Genomic DNA, 23,992 nt, shown 5'->3' with positions numbered 1-23,992 from the left:
TATTTCTGTTACCTTTACACTAATGATACCTAATAATACCAGATACGCTAATAATACCAGAGTATCATATTTAGCAGTGTGGTATTACATTTATGTGACTGAAACAATGTGCTTTTTTATTTCAGAGAAACTGTGAAAGTGATGGTGAGGATCTTCAGCAAAGAAAAGCCACTCTTCAGAGAAGAAGCAGCATATCCTAGTGTCATTAGCATTCCATGGGCAGGGAACAGAGCAAAGTTTCATCCTTGCTGAAAAAGCAGTTCTGACAGCAGACCTTGACTTTAGTCTGAATCCTTGGTATGATGCTTCCCACTTCTCAAACAACACCAACAACTGGATAATGTTGTTAAACATCTACTGAGCATTTTAGAATGTTGTGGGGATGCAGATTTCCAGGGAAATGCTGCAGCACAGGCACCACATGTGTGCTTTTATATATTGGGCTTTTTGGGATACTTAAGTCTATTTGTGATATCAACTGCACTCAGGATGTGGGTTTTCTACTGATATTCCTTAACTGCAGAATAATTCACATTTTGCACAATGACTAAGTCTATGTACATTATTTCAGTCAGGGAATTTGTTACTGAGTCTTAAAGAAAATTTTATATGATTTTTGTATTTGCTTATAGCATATCTGATAGCAGATATCTGACAGGTGTCATTGGCTGTGTGCAATACTCACTCTGCTATTGCTGTCATTGAGGAGAAAATCATAGTGCCATCATAACCTTGATTTCATCAGCCTAGCAGTAAACAGTTCTCTATTCCAACAAGAATTGTGCTGTGGCCATCATCTGTGGCTGGTGGATAGAAGACTAACACAGCTGCCATTGGTCAGTTGAGTACAACTGATTCTTGCCGCTGAGAGAATGAGATGTCTTAGGGCATTTTTTGTATGAGGAAAGATTTAAAAAAAAAAATAACCCGTAGAGGCGTAGAGGTTGTCATGTACCCAAATAAAACATTTTTACAGAGTGATGGGGGGATGCCTCACCAAAACAGGGCACTTAAAAAAAGCCAGAGTATATATAAAAAGAAGTCTTTAGTCTTTATTAGACTTTTTTATTTTTTATTTTACTTTGTCAGCAAATTGGAGATTCATTAACACCTATTTACATAGGTGCCATTCAAATGTAACCCAAACTGCACATACCTGTATTTTATTCCAGGGGGTTGTATTGAAAATTGAGTAAACTAGCATTCTGAGATAACTCCTTTGTGCTAGGAAGTTGTATCAGCCTAACTCAATCCATATAATAAAAACCAGTGTTGTTCAATTGGTACAAAAAAGGAGCATAGATGAGGCTATTTTTTGTATTGAATATACTGGTTGTTAAAAATTCATATTTATTTTGCCATTTAATAAATCAAAAATCACAAAGCAAACCTCCTAGAAAGAGAAATAGATTGACAGGAAAAATGATTTTGTTTGGCTTTACAATGATCACTTCCAGCTTCAGGTTTTAGAGCTGAAGGTGTGAACCAGGTTTTGAAAACTGGTATTAGGTTAATTTTGCCTGTAATCCAGTTTCTGAGAAAGAAAAATGTGCTACTTTTATTTATACTTTTGCATCCTTTCTTAGGCAAAGGCTAAAATGCAGTTGACAAGAAAGTATTTCTGTGAAAGGAAGGAAACGTACAAGAAGGATTGCAGAAGAGAGGCAGAAAGTATGAGTTGAGGGAAGAATAATAACTTAAATTGAAGGAAGTGGGGAGGGGGCAAAAGCAGTGGGGAAGCAAGTGAGTAAAAGAAGTGATGTGTAGGGAGCAGAGGTGAACCTGGACTGGGAATGTTGAAGGAAGGGCAAGAGAAAGTAGGTATAGAAAATGTGAAAGCAGGAGAATTAATGTTTTGGCAAATATGACACTGCATTTTGATACTATTGCTTTCATTTCCTTTTTATTTCATCTCTTGTGTTGCCATGGTCTGTGACGTGTCTGGACAAGTAAGGAGAGGGAGCATGGACTTCCCATTTGACTGAAAGGCGTTCTCTTAGCTTTCTGTTTAATTTTTAAGGTAGAATACTAGTGAAACCCAGAGAACGGTAGATATTGCACAAGTATTACAAGATCAGGCTAAGGTTTCTAGGTCAGTTAATCATTTATTTGTATTAGCTAATTTATATTAAAACAAGAAACTGCCTCTGCTTGTTAGGGTTTTAGTTCAAATCTGCTCCTTGGGCTAGCAATGTTGGAAAGGGAGTTGACTTGGTTTTTTGTTTTTGTTTTGGTCCCCCAAGAGAAGATGAGGTCGTTTTGGTCAACCAGGGAAAGTTAGAACTGTGCAGCTACAGATTCTTTGGCCATCTCTTTATTTCTTTGGCCATCTCTTTATTTCTTTTTTTACCAATAGTTTTAGTTGTTCTAATAAGCCTTACCTCATCACAGCCAGCTGGATACTAGAAGTTTGAGATGGATCCATGGCCAGCCTGGCATTGTTTTAAACTCCATTTTAAATCAAGGATGGTGTGGCTATTTAACACCAGTGCTCTCATGCCTTTTCCTCTTCTCTTACCAAATTTTGAGGGGCTCTTCCCACAAAGAACCAGATAAGTTTGAGTCCAGCCTTTCCAGCTCCAAAGCTGAGAGGTGTGATGTTTTAAGTGACTATTTTGTCGCTTCGTCAAACTGGGGTTATATTGGTAGTTCACTCGGCTGACCCATACCCTAGATTGAGCACTAGGAGGTTTATTAAACAATACAGGGGGAAGGAAGGAACACTGTGAGTTTGTTTGTTTGTATGCCTGCTTTTTTTTTTTTCCCCAAATTTCCTTAGTTCTGCTTTGATCAGTTGAGCTCTGAGACATTTGTCAGTGAAGCCAACCCCTTTCAGCTAGACCAGGTATGGTGGCAGCCACTCGTGCCATGTTCCAGCGTGGCCATGCAACGAGCTCAAGGCTTGGATTGTGCAGCAGCGTTAACTGCAGAACAATCTTCCTGCCATTTTTTTCCTCTTTGCTTTTTTTTGCTTTTCCTCTTTGCTTTTTTTTTCCTCTTTGAAGAGAACACAGTTCTCTTCTACTACAATGCTAAATAATCTTTCAAGTAGGTTAATAATTGTTGTTTTTTTTTTTGTTTTGTTTTGTTTTGTTTTTTAATTTTTTATTTTTTTTTTAATTTAAGTCACTAAATGTTTGTTTATTTCGGCATGTAGGGAATCTACCCATGTATACCTGTCTGTTAAACTCTTGGCCATATGTGCTTAAAGCTGTTCCGAACTGCCTGTGTGCTGCTAGCAGAGCTTTTGAGGTGTGGGATTCTTCCCACCTTCTGAAATGCCGCCCTCTGCTCCCTTTTTGTCTGAGGGGTTTGGAAATAAATTGCTGGACATTGAGGCCTTTTGCACTGTGAAGCGGCATCACAGGGACCAATTAAATCAGCTGTTTGCCTTCCGTGTAGTTTCTTATATTGTAATGGACAGAGGTGGACCGTTCTCATCAGTGGAACAATCCTGATGAAAACCAAGGTTTTAATGAATGATATACATTCTTGTTAAAGGTTTTAAATGCTCTCACTGTTGTTCAGAATATTTTTGGAATGGAATAGGCTCTGTACTTGTTGCCATATGCATACTTATTAATTAATATTGTGGAAATTACCCTGTCACAATTTGAGCTTTACTTGTTTTTATCATTCATCCTGTAGAAGTTGAGAACAGATTTTTGTTATAATGTTCACCGAGATGATTTTGTATATATCTTCTAAATGTATTTTATATATAAAGAAGGGGAAAAAAAAAGTAGAAAATGAACAATTAATTATTCTTAATTGCACTGTGCTGTGTTTGTACATGAGGAACCTGGCGAGAGCTGAAAGCCGGAAACAAAGCAACTGTTTTATTTAAATAAGTTATGACTTTTTATTTTATGTTACTGCTGTTTTTTAAATCCCTGTGCCTATGTTTTTATTAAGAGAAACCGTGACGTGTATGCGCCCGGAGTGGCTCAGGCCGTCGGAAGCAATAAAGTCGATTTGCTCAGACACCGCGCGGCGCCTCCCGCCTTTTTTGTCAGCGGGCGCGAGCCCCTCCCTGCCCCGTTCCCGCCTTTCCCGCGGGGCCCCTTCCTGCCGCTGCTGCACCGGCCGCGTTCCCGCCCGCGGCGGCACGTGCCGGTGGCGCGAAGGCAGCGGCGGGCCCGGGCCGCTCCCCTCACGGCGGCGGCAGGGGGGTGTCCCCGCTCCCTGCCTCTGTCCCTCCCGCGGGGCTGGGCGCGGGCGGTCGAGGAGAAAGCCCGGGGTGGCCGCAGCCCTTGGGGCGCTGAGGAGAAAACGGAGGTGCTGCTGCGAGGCGCCCCCCGCCCCTCAGCGCTGCGCCCTGCCGCCTCCAGGAGCCAGGTGAGGCCGTGTCCTCCAAACTTTTTACTTAAAGGTGTCTTTTGCCTTCACATAGACCTTTAACTACACTAACTTTAGAGCCTGTCTGTAAGGTACTGTGTGTGCTTCAGTGAGGTGTTAGAAATTGGGGTGGATGAGATGCACCTTACGGCTGGGCAGGGACGGCCGGGGACCATCACCCCGGGGAAGATCAGGAGCCTGACGAGGTGAGGTTACAGCAGGACTCAGCAGCTGCGTTGGAAAAGCTGGAGTGCTCGTGGGGGTTGGCCAAAGCTGTGTCATAGCCAGGGCAATCGGGTGGGTTGCTGAGGCTCGGAGGCAGAAGTTTGGTCCAGAAGCAATGGCAGATTGTTCATTGCACACAGCTGAAGCAGCTCTGTGCCTTCGGTTTGAGTGGTGCTTGTAAGAAAGGCAAAGTTTCAATGCCCCCGACAAGGACATGCCATGTTTAAGAGGAAGCAGCTGACAAGCTTGCATAGCTGTACACTGCTTCGCATATTACTGAAAGAATAGCCAGTGAAGGCTGCTAATAGGCAGCTATCAGATGCGTACTCTTCTGAGGCTGTGGTGGATGTTAAAATTTTTTCTCCTGCTTCTGAAAAATCTGGCCTGGAAGAGCTGAGTGACAGAAATCGTCACTCGGAACAACGCTGTCTTCTGGCAGGAGGCCTCCAGTTACAGGGTTTTCAGTTCAAACAGGTAATGGGTCTGAGTCTGTATTTCAGGCTTCAGAAGAGTAGCTAAAGACAGGTATTGCTGAATAGTTCCCAGCAGGATTTGGGCTGTGTTCCTGACTCATTTTTTGGAAGTGCAGAGAAAAGTGTTCCCAGGGAAAATCTGGGAGAAGAATTAGACTGCAGTGGAAGAATTGGTGAAAAATCCACCTCTGAGGTTGGGGCAAACAAACTTTCCTTAAGAAGTTGTCTTATATGGGATCAAAAAGCACTTTCTGAAACAGGTAGTTGATTGTTTATGTCTCCTACTTTAAAATAAAATGAGCTTAGGGAGGCTTTCTTGGAAAACTGATAGAATACACAGCCTTAAATGACTGTATATCAATCTGATTCTGCCTCACTCCACTGCTTGTAATGCAGATGGTACCAACTCAAATAAATACACATCATATGGTAGTACTTGTCACACTGCATGTTATACCTGTACAAAAACCTGATAGAACATTTTAAGAGTGAATTTTTCTTTACTGGCGCTCAGCATTTTAGAATCATAGAATCATAGAATATTCCGAGTTGGAAGGGACCCATAAGGATCATCAAGTCCAACTCCTGGCACCACACAGGTCTACCCAAAAGTTTAGACCATGTGACTAAGTGCACAGTCCAATCGCTTCTTAAATTCAGACAGGCTCGGTGCAGTGACTACGTCCCTGGGGAGCCTGTTCCAGTGTGTGACCACCCTCTCAGTGAAGAACCTCTTCCTGATGTCCAGCCTAAACTTCCCCTGCCTCAGCTTAACACCGTTCCCGCGGGTCCTGTCACTGGTGATTACAGAGAATAGGTCACCTGCCTCTCCACTCCCCCTCGCGAGGAAGTTGTAGACCATGATGAGGTCCCCCCTCAGCCTCCTCTTTTCCAGGCTGAACAGGCCCAGTGGCCTCAGCCACTCCTCATACATTTTCCCCTCTAATTGAGTCTTAATTGAATAATGATAAAGCAGTGCAGTAGTTAACAAAACTTTAATTTTCTGTTGTATGTGTGCAGGAGGAGTGTTGGTTTACAAAATTGCCTAATTATTACCAAGGCAGCTTAAAATGTTCTTTTAGAGTCAGGCTTTCTTTTGACCTGATATAATACTGATGTTTTTCTTAGTCTGTCTTTAAGTTAATTAAGCCTACACAAGATGATGTGCATTAATGAAGAAATGGATATCAATGGGTAACATGCCAAGTGACAGAAGATCTGCAGTATGCAGTCATTCTGGCACTGTGCTGAAGAAAGAGCACCTGATCAAAAATAAGATCAACAAAAGTAGTGGCTCTTTATGTTGTGTGTATCTAAAACTCAGGTCCAGGGAAGGCAGGCACTGTGACTGTCCAGCATTGTGGTTGTGGAGAGGGAGCCTTTGCTGATCATGGAAAAAGCCTGAGAAGTATATGAGATACGTGAGTGATTTGCTCTAATTTAAAAGTGATTTCTTAGAAAATGAATATGGTCGTGTAAGGATTGGTCTGAGTAAGTAATTAGTGGTGATTAAAAAATAATGATATATCAGTGTGATTAGGAACAAAGCAGCTCTTTCATAGGAAAATAAGAGTCTGAATTTCAAAGCCTTCAATTATAGAAACAAGGAACCTAATTTCATACATGTGTTGAGGTATGGGAAGGGCTATTTCACGTAGACATGGTTGTGAAATCCTCTTTCAAATACGTTGTGCATTTAAGTTTTTGAAAACCTATTCTGGTAGTTTCTTTGGTGAAAAGTTTAGGCTTTAGATGTAATTCTATTATCAACTTGGTGGATTGCATATTCTTTACAATTGTTTTATCTGCATTTGGAAACACTAAACAGGACTGTATAGCAGCAAGCCAAGACTCTTGAGAGGTGATAGATAAATGAATGCTGGCCAGCCAGCACGATGGGAATGACTTAGGTATTTCTGAGTTTGAGTGGCTTTCAACTTGCCGGAACAAGTTGTTAGTTGTTTTTTGTTTGTTTGTTTGTTGGCTTCTAAACGTAGTGCTAGAATTAGCAGAGTAGGAGGCAGAAAGCCCTAAGAAGGTTAATTGTGTACAGCTGAGATCAGCGCCCTAGATTAATGTTGCTGGGGTTGTCATTTTGTTGTAGCCTTGGTCATTTTTTTCCTAATGCCAAGTCTGGTAAAACTGAATTGCCCACAATGTATTTTGCATCACTTACAGATGATGAGATGCTTGTTAGGTTCCGTAACTTTAGTTCCTGCAATAGATGTCAGCAAATAAATGGAAAATTAACTTTTGAGTACTATGTACACCTTGATTCAGTTGCCATCTTTGTTTAAAATGGGAATAAGTGCTTTTAGACTGGAATTGCCTCTTTATGCTGATAGCGTTTTATAATCGTGCAGCAATTTACATGTTTTAAAGGACTGCATAAGAATTAAGTCAGAGGGAAATTCAATTTGATACACATCACTGAATAGATGAGGAATAATGGTCTGACTTAGGTTTATTGAAAGGTTTTTTGTTATCACAGTCTTCACGTTAGTACAACTCATTGTGTGCATTTGGGTACATTGAGTGGTCTGCATCTGTAAGAAGATGCGACTGAGTGCTCTGCTTGCTTACACTTGTATGCTTGCAGATGTGTTACCAAAAGAGAAGTGGTTTTAGTCTTTGTGTAATGCACAATATTAGAAAAGGCCCTAGTGAATTGCTCATAAAGTTCAAAGCCAGTATCAGTGGGTGAGTTCTAATTTTCTAAAGGTGTCAGCTAAGGTTTTATTTATAATGGTTGTTTCTGAATACTCAAAATAATTGCTTTTGTAGTGGTCCCTAACACCAGGAGGAACTTATTCCAAAATTTCAAGCTTCCTTTCTGCCTGGGAGAAATACGTGAAATGCTCATTCTGAAGGAAAAAGTGAGTGAAAATAAGATGAGGAGCAATTAGTCTCACACTGTGTATGCACAGGTGCTCATTTTATTAGAGTGAAAGCTAAACTACCTGTTTCTCAAGTGTGACATTGTATTGATGCTTCTGCATTGTCCTTGGGCAAAACACATGAAACTTGCTCTAATTCTTCAGGATGTAGGATAAATTTTTTCAGAAGAAATGGAAATTGTTATGAAACAGAGCAAAACAAGCTTTCAGCATTTCCATGGGATGCTTAGAATCGGTTGTAGTGGGTTTACATGGCAAGGTTTTGGTAGCAGGGGGACATAGGGGTGGCTTCTGTGAGAAGGATCTAGAAGCTGCCCTATGTTTAGTAAGGGCCCCACTGCTGACCAGAGCCAAGACAATAAGCGATGTTGTTTTGTGCCTTTGTGAGAGCATAGGTAAGATAGGGGGAAAAAACGCTGCACCACACAGCAGCTGGGAGAGTGAGAGGAGTGAGGAACAGCCTTGCAGGCGCGAAGGTCAGTGTAGAAGGAGGGGGAGGGGTGCTCCAGGTGCCGGAGCAGAAGTCCCCTGCGGCCTGTGGTGAGGACCATGGTGAAGCAGGCTGTCCCCCTGCAGCCCATGGAGTACCATGGTGGAGCAGGGTTCCACGCTGCAGCCCGTGGAGGAGACCACGGTGGAGCAGGTGGCCCTGCACCGACGGAGGCTGCCGCCTGTGGAAGACCCCTGCCGGAGCAGATTCTGGGCCGGACCTGTAGCCCGTGGAGAGGAGCAAACGCAGGAGCAGGTGACCTGGCAGGAGCTGCTGCCCGTAGGGGACCCAGGTTGGAGCAGTTTTCTCCTGAGGGATGGACCCTGTGGTACGGACCCATATCTGGAGCAGTTCTGAAAGAGCTGCTGCCTGTGGGAAGCCCACGCCGGATCAGTTCATCAAGGACTGCATCCCGTGGGAGGAACCCCAAAGCACAGGGGACGAGAGTGACTGAGAAGGAGCGGCAGAGAAGAAGTGCTGTAGACTGACCATAACCCCCATTCCCCCGTGTCCCTGCGCCGCTCAGGGGGAGGAGGTGGAAGAGGGTGGATGGGAGGGGGAAGGTGCTTTTGGTTTCTTTCCTTTGTTTCTCACTTCTCTAGCTTGTTACTAATGAGCAATAAATCTTACTATCTTCTTATGCTGAGTCTGTTTTGCCCATTACAATAATTATTGCGTGATTTTCTCTTCCTTATGTCAACCCATGAGCCCTTTTCACATATTTTCTCCCCATTTCTCTTTGAGGAGGGGGAGTGAGAGAGTGGCTGTGGTGGAGCTCAGCTGCCCACTCGAGCGGAACCACCACATCGTTTTGAGTCAGTTTTCCATGTTGAATGAACATAAATGTTGCCAGTCCAAAGAAAGGTTATGTTGGTGGTTTAATGCCCCTGTAATTGGATGAATCAGAGGTTTGTCTCCTTACCCATGTTTCTTTCTGATGACTACAAGAACTGCCATATGCTGTGTTGAAATAGTCTATTTAAACTTTTCTTAGCTATTGCACATCACACCAGGTGTGTGTGGTTTGCACCCAACTACATGCTAATCCCCAAGTACCTGGGAAGTGACACAACATTTACTTTTGATTTTTGCACAGTAAAAATGTAAATAGGACTGTGATCTTAAGGGCAGTTATTTCAGAGTATGTGGACAGCTACAAAATGTTAATCGAGATCTGACCAAATGCTAATGATCAGTGGAACACAGATAAAACATAATGAAAATGAGTCTGGTCTTCCCATGCCTTACCTAATTAAAATATGAAGGAATGTAGCAAATCTGTTGAGTATTCTATTTAAGATATTATAGCATGTCTGTAACCATGGTATCTGAGCACCTTCTAGTCACGGACAGCTTTCATAATGATGTGAAATCCCCTCTAAGGATTTGAAAGGAACTGTTACACTTGACTTTTTTTTTTTTTTTTTTGTCACCTAGGTTCTTGCTTATAAAAGGATTGCTATTTGTGAAAAGACTTGCTTTCATGCTTTTCTTTAAATGTAAACTTAAAATCTTCTCATTACAGAACTGTAGCTTCAGGAGAAGTTAAATACCTTGTCAGTTCACAGCCAAGATACAGAATTCACTACTGTGGGAAGCTGCTGGTAATTTCCTGGGTGTGTTTTTGCTGTAGTTGATACAGTATCCTACAGTGTTGAGTGGCACTGTGTAGCTGGAGGTGCACCATCTCTGAGATGATAGAAAGCTGCAGCCTTGTGGCCATTTCATAAGGGCAGCTGTGGGCTGCGGTAGGCTGGCCAGGTTCCCACTTCAGCAATTCCTTCTGGCATGCCTGAGGTGTGTCCTGCTGCTTCAATGGGATGCAACGTCCTTCTTTTGCTTCCTGCTCTATATTGGCATTTAGACATGCCCGCGTGTCACATTGGTATGTGAAACTACTGTCATCCTTAATGCGGTAAAAATAGTATGCATCTTTAGATAGAGAAGAACATTTAGAATTGAACTAAAAGCCTGACCTATGAGCTCTCCACAAGATGTGATCATCCATCTATTTTAGATGCTCTCCTAAAGGGTCTTTGACCTATGCTGCTCTGCTTCTCTGTTTAGATCTAAGCCTCCCTGACCTTCCTTGCAAAGCGCGAAACTCCTCAGCAGCCTGCTTCAAGGGAAGAGCCCCAGTCTGGGCTCTTTCCATTGCTGTACACTTTCAGTCTGTCTTGCATGAGTTCAGGGAAGGTGGTTGATCTGGGCTATGTTACAGCAGCCAGGATTGGGGTAATCACTTGTTTGGAACTTGGATGGTCTCATGCTGGGGCCTGGAAAGATGGACAGACAGAGCCTGTCCCTCCTGACCTCCCATCGTTTCACTGTCGTTTCACCTAATTGTCTCCCTGTTCCATGTGCGTGATGCCCTGATCTGGACCCCAGTATTCATCTCCCTGGCACTGTTTCATCCCAGTAATTCCCTAGGAGGGGATGGCACTACTGGGGACGGTGAGGTCTGGGTGAGCAAAACGGTGTGCAAAACTGGCTCGGTAGCAGTCCCCATTGTGTCACAAAGATTCTGCCCCAAGGCTTACCAATAATGGAGAAAAGATAATCGGATAATATTCCTTGGTTGAAGTGTGCATTATGTCAGGGAGCTTCCTCTGTGCCCAGGCCACCTTATTTTTATTTCTGCTTTTAGACTGTGTCTTTCACTACTCATACTGGCATTTTTATAAAAATCTGTCAATGTTGCAGTATCACGTGTTAGATGTTTAGTTTTTATACCTTGGCCTTTGAAATCTTGGGGGCAAGGTCATTTACAACAATCTTCTTCAGGCTACCATCTCATCTGTAGGTTGCAGTTTCCCTTTCTGTTAATGCTTTGAAGTCACAGATAGGCATCAAGGGGCAGCAGCTGTACACTAGCTGTACACTTGTATGTTTTTTTAGTCATGAAGCTCTAGTCATCTTTCCAGCATCACATGAGCAATAATATTACTCTTGTATTGTTTTATTCAACTGCTGTGTGAAAGGGTGACATCAGTTAGGACTTGAATTCCGTAAGTTTGTGGTGTATATTTTTTAAGACACCTGTTAGACAGAAGATAGATCTAGGTGCATTTCTTGGAGTGGCATCTCTTCGTTAAAATAGTTTACTCTCTGTTCTGTATGGCTATACATGCTGTACGCGGGTGGCTTGTACTTCAGGCATTGAAAATATTGCTGACAGAACACCAGGCTAACTCGTTCCGATGTTTCCCCCCTTCTGTCTTGTACCCAGTTGATGCTAGAGCCTCACCTCTGCTCAAGGCTAACATTAGCTAGCATTAAACTGGGACACGCTGCATTTTTAAGCAGCTGGATCACGCACTATTCCACTGGACTTCCTCCATGCTGGGCCACAACAGCAGATGTCCCCCCACCAAGTGCGAGGCGGTGGCTGCCAGCCGATGCTGCTGAGGGTGCTGAGCAGAGGCCAGCTGGCAGGGCTCTGGTGGGAGGCTGGCTGGCCTTGCAGTGCTTTGCACATGGGCTGGCTCTGATGGTGGTGGGCAGGAGAGGAAACTGGACTATGCCCATCAAAAAGGGGAGAAAGGGTGAGAGGAAACTGGACTATGCCCATCAAAAAGGGGAGAAAGGCTTGTGGGTTATGGAGGCAGGGGAGTTTACATAGATGTTGGTGGATGGCTGGGGTTGTTGGGGTAGGATCAGCGTGTCATGTAGTGGAAGCAAAGTTGAGGGAGATGAAGGTGGTTGCAGTGAGTGTGGGCTCGTCCATCTTCCTGAGGCACAATCGTGGTTTGTATCTTCTAATATTATAGTTGGTTTTTTTTTGTTTTTCTTCCTCAGTGACACCCCACAGCAACAGAAATGAGATAGCTTCTGTCCTTCCCATGTCACCCTGTTTCAACTTAGCACCCTGGTGCTTGTCTTGGTGGTATGTTTTATTTCATAGCTTGGACTTTGATTTTAACACCTGTATTCAGTACTGCACGAACTCGCTCCTATTCAAAACTATAAAGGATTTCCATATTTAATTCCAGGCTACATTAACATGCACTAAAGGACAGACTTTTATTCACCTGTCTCGGCGATAGTTTGCTTGTTTCTTGGAGTCCATGTTAAATTTTATAGTTGTTTTTTTTTTTTTGTAGCTTCTAAGATACTGTATGCTTCATCATAATCTTCCTTCTCTTCCTGTACTCTGCCTGAAAGAATGGTTTCATTGCTACTAAGCTGTGCCTATTGAACCTCTCAAATTTTGTGATGTTATATACTTTTTGGCTTCCCTGTGTTGCATCTTTATGAAAACTTTTGACTTCTTATACTTTACCTGCTTATTTTCCTAGTGTTGACCAGTGCATCCACACTTGATGTTGTCATATTTCCTCTTCTTGTTGTATATTTCCCTTATAAAGCTGATGTATCCTGTCCTTTTCTGTGTGTTTGGTGACATCTGTTTGTTTTACTGGGCATATGCTTATCTGTACTGCTGACAGTGAAGGCTTGTATTTGTTTTTGAGAATTTCTCCAGTGCTCTAACTCCTAATATTTTTCTTTCTCCCATATCAAAGCTTATTTTTTATTTTTTTTTACTGCCTGCTAAGAATTTGTAGGCCATTTACGGCCATGAAATAACAAGATCTTATGTTCTTATTCTACTCCAGTTGAATTACCTACTTATCCACGGTTCTTCTAGCTATTTGATATTTTTTTTGTAGTTAGCTTCAAGCAGTTCAAACAGCCTATCCAGGTGTATATAGATTTTTTCCTATTTATTCACAGAATTTACCTAATCTTGCATTTTGATTGTATTTGAAAGTAAGCAGCTAAGAATACGTATGGGCTTCAGGTCTGCTACAATACCTGTTTAATGCTTGTTTTTGTAATACTTCTGATTTCCAGCTTGCAAGAGGACACAATTCTCAGGTGTTGTGTAGAGGAGTTATAATTTTTATTTTTTTTTTCTGGTAGTTTGTGCTGTGAACAGCCAAGTCAGCATCAGTCAAGAATCACAAGTATAGGATAAGCTAAACAGGATTTTTACAAGCTAATATATCTTAATGTATGCTTTTATCTCAGCATTCCAACTCAGATCACACAAAGCATGACCAAAAATGATCTTAAAGCATCTGCTTCTCTTCAAAGACAGGTACACCAGATATCTAATTGTATATCAATGTGATAAACTCTACATGTGATAACAGAGTATGACCTTTGAGATCTTCAGCTGGACAAGGTATTTGACCTAGTGAATTTCTAGTTCAACTCAAAAAATTTTCCTTTCTAAATTTTTCTTTTCCTTTTGGCACCTCCTTCACCTTCTCATGTTTCCTTTTTTGTCATGCTGGCTGGTTATTTAAATAATGGGGGAAAAATCATCAGTCAGTACTGATGATTGTATTGTTGTTTTGTCTTTTGATTTATCTTCTCTATGCTTATTAATCATTTCTGTGACTGCTTATGTTGCACATAAACAGGGCTCTATTTTAAAAATGAAGACAGCCCTAAAGTAATAAAATGAAGCAACCTAACACTGGAAGCTTTTGTAAGAAGCCTGAGCAAAACTGCTGACTCACAACATATTCTGAACAAATTAAATTGCACTGTCAGCTACTTCCTTTGGAAGGAAAGAGGAAAAAAAGAATTTTTACTATTATCCACATTACTGAACCAATTGAGTTTAACTGGGGATCATGGATTCTCCCAAGCACTTTGTCTGAATGGATTATTATTTTAGTCACTTCTGTTATCTGTAGTTGACAACACACCATGTGAAAGATAGACACATCTAGGCTAGGCGAAAACCAGCTCTCTTGCTATTAAATTGGAAGCATTCTCATAAGTACCATGCTGATTAATTTTAAACAAACAAACCCCTCACTTCTATCTAAATACAGTACTGAAGGTAGCTGTTCTATATTTGTGGTAGCTCATTAGGATTTTCCGTGGATAGATGACAAGATGCTATGGCCATTTATCAATTAGCATTAAAAAATGTTTCAAGGCCGCATTTAACTGTTCCAACTAATTGCGTATCTTTATTCTTTTTTTTTTTTTTTTTTTTTTAATTACTGAGAAACTTGGAATGAGAGACAGTATAACTTCCCTACGATATTATTTAATTTTACCTTGGGAAGTTCGGCAACGATGGACCTTGTTTAAAATTCCAGTGATTAATATCTATATTTAATAAAATTTTGTTACTGAATTTTGGAGAGTGCTTTATAATACAAAATAAATTCTCAGGTGTTCAAGGATATTCTTTAGTAAGTTCATAACAACAAACTAGTCCACAGGAATTACAGGCTGCTCTTCACTTGGCACTGAAAAAATCAAGAATTGTAATTTGGCTAATACTCATTTAAATTAAAGAATTTTAGGAATAGGAATGAGAGGAAGAAAAAAGGAAGGTATATAGAGAAAGAAAAATGAGATTTTTTTAAATGATGTCTTGTTATACTAGCAGCTGTCTTGTGCTGTGTGTGTCTCAAGATAATGGTGTTCAGCGCTCTGTAACAGGGAGCAGAGAAATTAACTTTTGTTGAATTTACTGCCAACAGTCGTCATCTGGTAGAATTTCACATTCCTTCTCACACTTGGGATTTTTTGAATATTTCTGTTATGTTGGTTAGAACTTTTTTTTTTTCAGTGACTGATCAAAACTGCAATTTTAGCCTGCAGAAATCTTCAAGTCTGAATGTAAAAGGCAGTACAGCCAATACTGATGTTATGCTGATTTCCTCAAGTGAGATTACCTACACATTTCTTCAGGTGATGCCATTTAAGGGAAACTTCAAAATGGTGTTTTGAACTGTTGGAACGCTGGAGGCACCACATCTTGAAGACCGACACTTATTTGCTAGGGAAATCTCACCTTAGGAAAAGGTATACCAAATGTTCTAGGGAAATGAGTTGAAGGAAGAATTCTGTTTTTCACCAAGTTCTTCAAATTTGGAAATAAATAAATCCACACCTATGAGTTAATACACCAGAATTTTTATTACTGATTTGTTAATATTCCGTGTATTGGAATATTATTGTCGGGAAGGCCAACAAAGCTAGTGTCCTGGTCAGGGTCTGTTATAGACTGCGAAACCAGGATGAGGAGACGGATGAGGAGTTCTACAGGCAGCTGACAGAAGTTGCGAAATCGTCGGTGCTTGTTCTCGTGGGGGACTTCAACTTCCCTGACATATCCTGGACACACAACACAGCCCAGAGAAAGCAGTCTAGGAGGTTTCTGGAGAGCGTGGAAGATAGCTTCCTGACACAGCTGGTTAGTGAGCCTACCAGGGGTGGTGCCCCGCTAAACCTTCTCTTCACAAACAGAGAAGGACTGGTGGGAGATGTGGTGGTCGGAAGCTGTCCTGGGCAGAGTGACCACGAAATGGTGGAGTTCACTATTCTTGTAGAAGCCAGGAAGGGGACCAGTAAAACCGCTGCATTGGACTTCCAGAGGGCTGACTTTGAGCTGCTCAGGACACTGGTTGGTAGAGTCCCTTGGGAGGCGGTTCTGAAGGGCAGAGGGGTCCAGGAAGGCTGGGCGCTCTTCAAGAAGGAAATCTTAATGGCACAGGAGTGGTCTGTCCCCACGTGCCCAAGGACGAGCCGGCGTGGAAGAAGACCGGCCTGGCTCAACAGAGAGCTGCAGTTTAAGATTAGGAGAAAAAAGAGGGTTTATAATCTTTGGAAAAGCCACTGAGGAGGACCATAAGGATGTTGCGAGGCTGTACAGGGACAAAATTAGAAAGGCCAAAGCTCATCTGGAGCTCAATCTGGCTACTGCCGTTAAAGACAACAAAAAATCTTTTTACAAATACGTCAAGGCAAAATGGAGGACTAAGGAGAATCTCCATCCTTTACTGGATGTGGGGAGAAACCTTGTTACAAGAGATGAGGAAAAGGCGGAGGTGCTTAATGCCTTCTTTGCCTCAGTCTTTAGCGGCAATACCGGTTGTTCTCTGGATACCCAGTACCCTGAGCTGGTGGAAGGGGATGGGGAGCAGGATGTGGCCCTCGCTATCCACGAAGAACTGGTTGGTGACCTGCTACGGCACTTGGATGTGCTCAAGTCGATGGGGCCAGATGGGATCCACCCAAGGGTACTGAGGGAACTGGCGGAGGAGCTGGCCAAGCCGCTTTCCATCATTTATCAGCAGTCCTGGCGATCGGGGGAGGTCCCAGTTGACTGGCGGCTACCAAACGTGATGCCCATCTACAAGAAGGGCTGGAGGGCAGACCTGGGAAACTATAGGCCTGTCAGTTTGACCTCAGTGCCAGGAAAGCTCATGGAGCAGATGATCCTGAGAGTCATTATGTGGCACTTGCAGGGCAAGCAGGCCATCAGGCCCAGTCAGCATGGGTTTATGAAAGGCAGATCCTGCTTTGACGAACCTGATCTCCTTCTATGACAAAGTGATGTGCTTGGTAGATGAGGGAAAGGCTGTGGATGTGGTCTACCTTGACTTCAGCAAGGCTTTTGACACCGTTTCCCACAGCATTCTCCTCAAGAAACTGGCTGCTCTTGGCTTGGACTGGCGCACGCTTCGTTGGGTTAGAAACTGGCTGGATAGCCGGGCCCAAAGAGTCGCCGTGAATGGAGTCAAATCCAGTTGGAGGCCGGTCACTAGTGGTGTTCCCCAGGGCTTGGTGCTGGGGCCGGTCCTCTTTAATATCTTCATCGATGATCTGGACAAGGGCATCGAGTGCACCATCAGTAAGTTCGCAGATGACACCAAGTTAGGTGCGTGTGTCGATCTGCTCGAGGGTAGGAAGGCTCTGCAGGAGGATCTGGATAGGCTGCACCGATGGGCTGAGGTCAACTGCATGAAGTTCAACAAGGCCAAGTGCCGGGTCCTGCAGCTGGGGCGCAACAACCCCAAGCAGAGCTACAGGCTGGGAGAGGAGTGGTTGGAAAGCTGCCAGGCAGAGAAGGACCTGGGAGTGATGGTGGATAGTCGGCTGAATATGAGCCAGCAGTGTGCTCAGGTGGCCAAGAAGGCCAACGGCATCCTGGCTTGTATAAGAAGCAGTGTGGCCAGCAGGGCTAGGGAAGTGATCGTCCCCCTGTACTCAGCTCTGGTGAGGCCGCACCTCGAGTACTGTGTTCAGTTTTGGGCCCCTCGCTACAAGAAGGACATCGAGGTGCTCAAGTGAGTCCAGAGAAGGGCGACGAAGCTGGTGAGGGGCCTGGAGAACAAGTCCTACGAGGAGCGGCTGAGGGAGCTGGGCTTGTTCAGCCTGGAGAAAAGGAGGCTCAGGGGCGACCTTATCGCTCTCTACAGGTACCTTAAAGGAGGCCGTAGCGAGGTGGGGGTTGGCCTGTTCTCCCACGTGCCTGGTGACAGGACGAGGGGGAATGGGCTAAAGTTGCACCAGGGGAGTTTTAGGTTGGATGTTAGGAAGAACTTCTTTACTGAAAGGGTTGTGAGGCATTGGAACAGGCTGCCCAGGGAAGTGGTGGAGTCACCATCCCTGGAGGTCTTTAAAAGACGTTTAGATGTAGAGCTTAGGGATATGGTTTAGTGGGGACTGCTAGCGTTAGGTCAGAGGTTGGACTCGATGATCTTGAGGTCTCTTCCAACCTAGAAATTCTGTGATTCTGTGTATGAGAATGGTGTCCTGAGCGTTCAGATGGAGATAACTTGCATCCCATCCTAAATGTATAGATTATCTGGACTATTGATAGACTGTTCCTCGGGACCCTGCCTTACTGAACCAGGTGCCCTTTGAAGTCCTTTCTGTTCAGTGGGCAGAACTTTCTGTTCATCTAGCCAAATATCTCTGTATAGTAGACCTACTTTTAATTTTGAAGCAGAACTGGTTTCTTTTGTTCTTTCTTTGTTTTGTTAGAATAATGCCAAGGTTTTGTTAAAAAACAAAACAAAACAAACCACTAGGAAACTACTAAAAGTAAGGTTTTGCAGTAGTTCAGTTCTGTTCCTGGGAAGAGGAGTGCAAGGTTCTTAATTTTATTTTCCGTGTGATCACATAATTAAATTGAGTTAACACTACCTATCTAGAGATATTGCATTTGGAGGAAATTCAGAAAGAAATGTAGGATGGGGTTTGACTGAATTTGTGTACTCCTGGTGTTTACATTTTTGCTATTTCAGTAATAAGTCTGTTGTTTTACAGGCTTTGGAAGTTGGAGGGGAAAAAATATATGGGATAATTGTTCTTGGCTACGTTACTTTCTTTGTGAATGTCTTGTTCTTTTCTTTCTTAGCTTTTTGATAATATTTCAAACAGTTTTACCAGCTCCTGTCTGTTTTCATGTTTTTCATTGTGGAATATGTACATTCTTTTTATTTTGTATTGTAATTGCATTTATAGCAATATTTAAAATCAAACGTCACATAAAATTTAGATCCTATTCTACTCATGTTCAGCTTGTACTGAATGAGGCCTTCCACTGTAGCTGTACTGGTCTGATGGAAGCTATTGACCAAGTGTACATTGTTGCAGCTGCTGGTGAGATCTGATAAAAGGAGGCTGGCTCTGAAGATAAAACAGCAGCTCTGGTTTTAGGACACTGATCCTGCCAGTGCTTTCTCTGAGATTTCAGTCTGAACTGAAGTGGGGAAATTTAAGAGTAGCTGAAACCCCCTGAAGTGAGCAGCTTGTCTCCATGAATCAAAGGACAAACTGGTATGAGGAATAGTTCCCTTTGGACCTTACATTTTTTTTCAGAAATGTGACTCTGAAACCTTCTGGAAGTGGAAGAAGTGGGTAAGAAGTAGGGCCAGTGACCAGTATGCAGCTACCCCATGAAATGGCATGTAGGTATGTTCGACTGGGCACTTAGGCTGCGCGCGCAGGCTGGGTCTGGCCGGCCTGCTTCCCAGCCTGCTGCCAGGTGGGCAGGCTCTGGTGCCTGGGCATGGCTCTGGTGCCTTGCTCCATGCGGTGACAGGACAGCACCTTCTGGACCTGCATCCCGGCCAGCAGCATCCAGCAGCTATTTAAGACCTTTCAGGAGCTAGATGACTCCTACTGCTTGGCAAGGAAGAAAAATAGGCAGCTTGAGGGAATTAAAAATAGCAGCAAGAAAAACTTGTTCAGTAATCAGCTGCTGCTTACTGGGGGGTTTGAGGGAGGCAAGGAGGAGGATTAAATGGAGCGTAGCCAGCCACATGCTTGCCCCTTAATGCAATGTTTGGGCATGGGGATTAGTTACACCACATCCTGAGTGAGACCAGGAAAACACATCAACCTACAAGAGAAGATACAATTAAAGGAAAAAAATATCATCTGTATTTGTTTGCTGTATCTGCCTGAAAATGTTTTATAGGATTTTACTGGCTTTTTCACTTTTAGATGAATTTGGGAAAAATTATCTTGGCCATCAACTGGACTGTCTGCAGGAGTTTGATACCATTCATTGCCTTTTCTCCTCTTCCTCATTGTACTTACTGCTCTCCCATAGCCAGGCAGACTGTGTCTGCTCTCTGGTTATATCCTTCAAAAAGTGCTGCTCATCATGATGAGGTAGGGTAATTTAGCATCGCCAGCTAAGTGGACAGAATGTGTCTTTCAGAGCATGTATTCTCTTCTAAGGCACATCCACAGAAAGTTGCACTTCTGGCCTTTTCTGTCCTGGACCTGTCACTATAAACCCTCCAAACGTGCATTTGTTGTTCATCCATAACACACAGAGACCAGAAACACTTTATTAAAATATATACATAAAAAGCTCTCTATCTCATTCTTGAGAAGCAATAGACAGGTTTCCATCTCAGTTTCTGACCTTCCTCAGCTGGATGATTATTCAGGCTTGAGTTAATTCTTTAATTCACATCATACAAGAAAAATTAGAAATAGTTGCTGGCAGCTCTGTCACTGATTTCAGAAAAGCAGAGTGTTTATTTATATATTTTTTTAATGTTTAAACAGACCAAGTGAACTTGTGTCCTCAAGTTGTACAAACTAATGTTTGTCTTGACTTCAGATTGTTGTCTGTTTGATTCTAGGGTTGGTTGGGTTTTGGGTGGTATTTTTGTGTTCGTGTGAGCAGGAGCACAGAGGTGTTCTAAGTAAATGCAGTTGTAAAGACAGCAGTGTACTTTTAACCAGTTGTACAAGAACAGACGATAGAAAGAAGGACCTCTACTAATGCAAATTGCATTAATCCTAGTCATTTAACAGCATAAGTAGATTGTGACAGACAAGGTTACCCATAATCAGCAAACCTGTATTAGTCTTTCACTAACTTGTTAATTGGATGAACAGTTTATTAGTGTTTTACAATGTAACTGTTTTGGTTTATCTCTTTTCTGGATGATTTAGGGCCCAATCAACCATGGCAGAGGAAAATATCTGTGGGCTGTTCCTGTAAAGTCCAGGACATTATGGCACATACCAATTTAGGCACATGTGAGAAGTACCTCTGGGCTTTTGGGTTAAAGCCTGGTATTGTGTTGTGTAGATGGGAGTTGTGCTGGCTCTGCTCCGAGTTAAACCCTGAAACTGCAGAGCAGTCTTGGAAAAGTTGTTTCATCCGACTCGGGCTCTTTTTTTAATTTTCTGAAATGCGCATGTTGACAGTGCTCCATGTGAAAGATTTCTTTCCACTCTTCGTTGTGAAGGTGACCTTTATATCTCCATGTCTGCTTTCTATGAGCAGGCACTTCGTTTGCCCAGCAACAACATGGTATTGTGGTAGCAGCAGCTAGGGAAGCCACGTGGAACAGAAAAAAAGCAGTGCTTGAACCAATCTTATTCTAAAAAGACCAGCATAAACAGGTGTTTTCTTGTAGAAGCAGAGTATTGGGCAATGTGCTGAGGTGAAAGGCAGGCTACGTTAGACATGCTGGAAAGAGAGAAGTATTTTCTTTATACCTTGTGTTTTCCCCATATATAGGAAAGATGATTCTTTCTTGGAAAACATTTTCAGATCTCAAAGTGAAAAGTTTGGGAGGGTATTACGTGTGTTTGTGGTGCTTCCTGGAAAAAAAATGAATGAGAACAATGGAATGAGAGGAAACATGAAAACAATGGGAAGAGAAAAACTGCTTTTAGCCTTACACAGTGGTCATTCATTCACGACAGCAGAAAGATGATAATTTCTCATTGTGCAGCTTCCAGACAGCAGTTAGAATATTTACTTCCCATTAAACACTAGAAAAATACCACTGAACTGACAGAAACCAAAGAAGAGTCAAAAAAAAAAAAAAAAAAAAAAAAGTTAGGGAACTGAGTGAATTACTGTTAGGAAAAGAAAAATAAATATGGTCTAGTGAATTGGTTGAGTAGAGCATGAGTGAGGAAATGATATGTCTGTCAGCTTCAAAAGATGATAGGTAAAAATGACTTGGTTTTGTTGCTCAAGTGCAGAAGGGAGTGCTGGAATGGAAGTAGAGTAATATTTGGAACATTTTTTTTTTAATATGAGGAATGAGCTAAAGAAAATACATTGTCATTTTTAAGAATAGTAACCAATGTTATAGAATATGGTGTATGGACAAGATACGTTAAAGTATCTTTCAGGTGTTCAGGTTTCATGTGGTGTGATTACCCGGGTGTTGACAAAACTAACCTTTGGATGTTTTTACCTTTGAGTATAACTTCACCACCTGTATGCACAAATATTCTGAAAAGAAGAACAAACAGTCACAAGTATAAGAAGTGCTTCTTTTCCTGGGGTTAATATTATTCTTATAAAAAATAATGCTATGGTCTCACAAAAACTATATTACCTCTTGCTGAAAGATATCATGCACGGGACCTTGTATGAAAGAATTATGGTAAAGCTTAATATTTTGCATTTGTTGGAGAAAGGTAATTTGTTTAAGGCAAATTATATGTCCAAGTAGGAACATTTTACCCATTTCAAGGAGGAATAAATCAGTAGGAGACTTACTCAAGGTTAGATGGGTCAGATGGCCTTTAGGTGTGTGTGTGGGTGGAGCTTTCTGCCTAACCCAAGCCCTGTGGATAGACTAATTAAGGTACTACTCTTTTTCCTCCTTATGAGTATGGACCGTAGATTGGTGCTGTGGTTATGACCATGTAAAGTTTAACTCTTCCTTACATTTTTCACCCTCTAAAATTTCCTTGAAACAAAACTGAATTCTCGTGCTGGCTAGAAACAGTTTGAATTGTATTTTGCTATTGATTCCAGTTTTGTGTGATGCAAATCTTAGTAAATATTAACTTGTGAAATGCTGTGGCTGTGCCTTTTTGGAACAGCCATGGGTTTACTGTGCATTAAGTTAATGTGTACAGGCACACATCTCTTGCGTACTATATTTGGCAGTCCTCCAGTACACCCCCAGTGTCCTGCCAAGACTAACCAGTCTGTTTGCTTCTGTAGCTCCAGGGCCATGATAGCTGGATAACCCCTCTGCTTTGAATGCAAAGGGACAAGTAGTCTGTCTGTTTGCATCTGCCTGACTCCAGTAGTAAGCTCAAAGGTGACATTAGAGCTCCTTTCTATCTTGCCTCCTTTCCATCCAGAGGTCTCAGTTTGCCTTGGTCACTGAGCAGGAAAGACAACAGGAAGAGGAGGGGAGGGGAAGCAGTTGTAACAAGTGCTGTTCTTTTTCTTAACTGTATTGCTAAAGGAATATGAAGTTGAGACAATTGTAGTGTTGTGCAACAGTGGTTCTTAAAAAGAGAAACAAAACTCATTTATAAAGCCCTAGAGACATTGTGAACAATTGATAAGAACACAGCTGGGGAGAGGCAATCCTATGAAGAGTACTTTGACCATGAGTCATTTAGTGTTTAACTCTTTTCTAATGTCTTTATGTGTAGAATTATTATCGCATGGTATTTAAGCTACATTTTGGCTGTGCACTGGATGCTGTCATATGGAGCTGATTTGAGTTACTAACCTGTTTAAAATTCTAAAACTTCTGCCTCTATACTGTGTACATGTGCATAGATTAGCTTGGAATTTGTCTTGTGTACAAATTTTAATATCACTCAATTGTTCAGGTATAATCCTTTTATTTCCCCCTTTACATCCTCATTCATTATCTTCCAGTGTGTTATAAATGAGGTCTCAACTCAATCTGAATTTTGTAATATTTATAAAACAAATATTTCTAAAAGGTATAAAAGGCAAGTAAACAGCGCTGGGTGTGCGGGGAGTCTAGGCTCCACCAACATGCACACACGAACACCAAACATTCTAAATATACAGAACATTGCTTTACATACTAAACTCGAGTATGCCTATACATATGTAAAATCAGAAAAGGTAACAAACAATCCTTTAAGTTCCATGACTTAACGGTCTCCATTTTCCATTCCCTGTGAACAATATGTCTCGTTTTAAGTTGTCAAGCAACTCGGTCTTCAGGCCTTATGTATCCCGTTCTTCCCAGATTGAAGAAAAGCACATCCATGTCCTTTTCAAGGCCAATAGGCCTGGGTCAAAAGGCACGTTCAGGTCAACAGGGGGCGGAACAGCAAAGGCCTGCGATGGCTGTAGCAGCAGAGGGGCCCATGGCGTAGCAGTCGGGTCAGTAAAGGAGCCCGCAGCTCCCTCACTGTCTGGCAAACCACACGTTTCTGACTGTGGTCCCACACGGCTCTTTAAGGCCTCAGAGACTGCTCGCCAGGTGCCGAGCAATCCCACTGCAACCTTGTCGTTTTTAGTTGCAGAGTCC

At 42.4% G+C, this 23,992-nt stretch overlaps 1 long non-coding RNA gene across 1 annotated transcript; it reads left to right on the top strand.

The window, feature by feature from the left end:
* The first annotated feature begins 11,982 nt into the window (after window positions 1-11,982).
* LOC309882480 lies at window positions 11,983-15,325 on the top strand. The gene is made up of 3 exons (XR_014318297.1): window positions 11,983-12,170; window positions 13,521-13,611; window positions 15,025-15,325. It is a non-coding gene; the product is annotated as an uncharacterized lncRNA (long non-coding RNA).
* Window positions 15,326-23,992: the final 8,667 nt, after the last annotated feature.

Source organism: Aythya marila, assembly GCF_965140915.1.
Source record: "Aythya marila genome assembly, chromosome: 11".
NCBI lineage: Eukaryota > Metazoa > Chordata > Aves > Anseriformes > Anatidae > Aythya > Aythya marila.
Note: the sequence above shows the minus strand (reverse complement) of the source record. Positions and strands in the feature narration are given on the sequence as shown.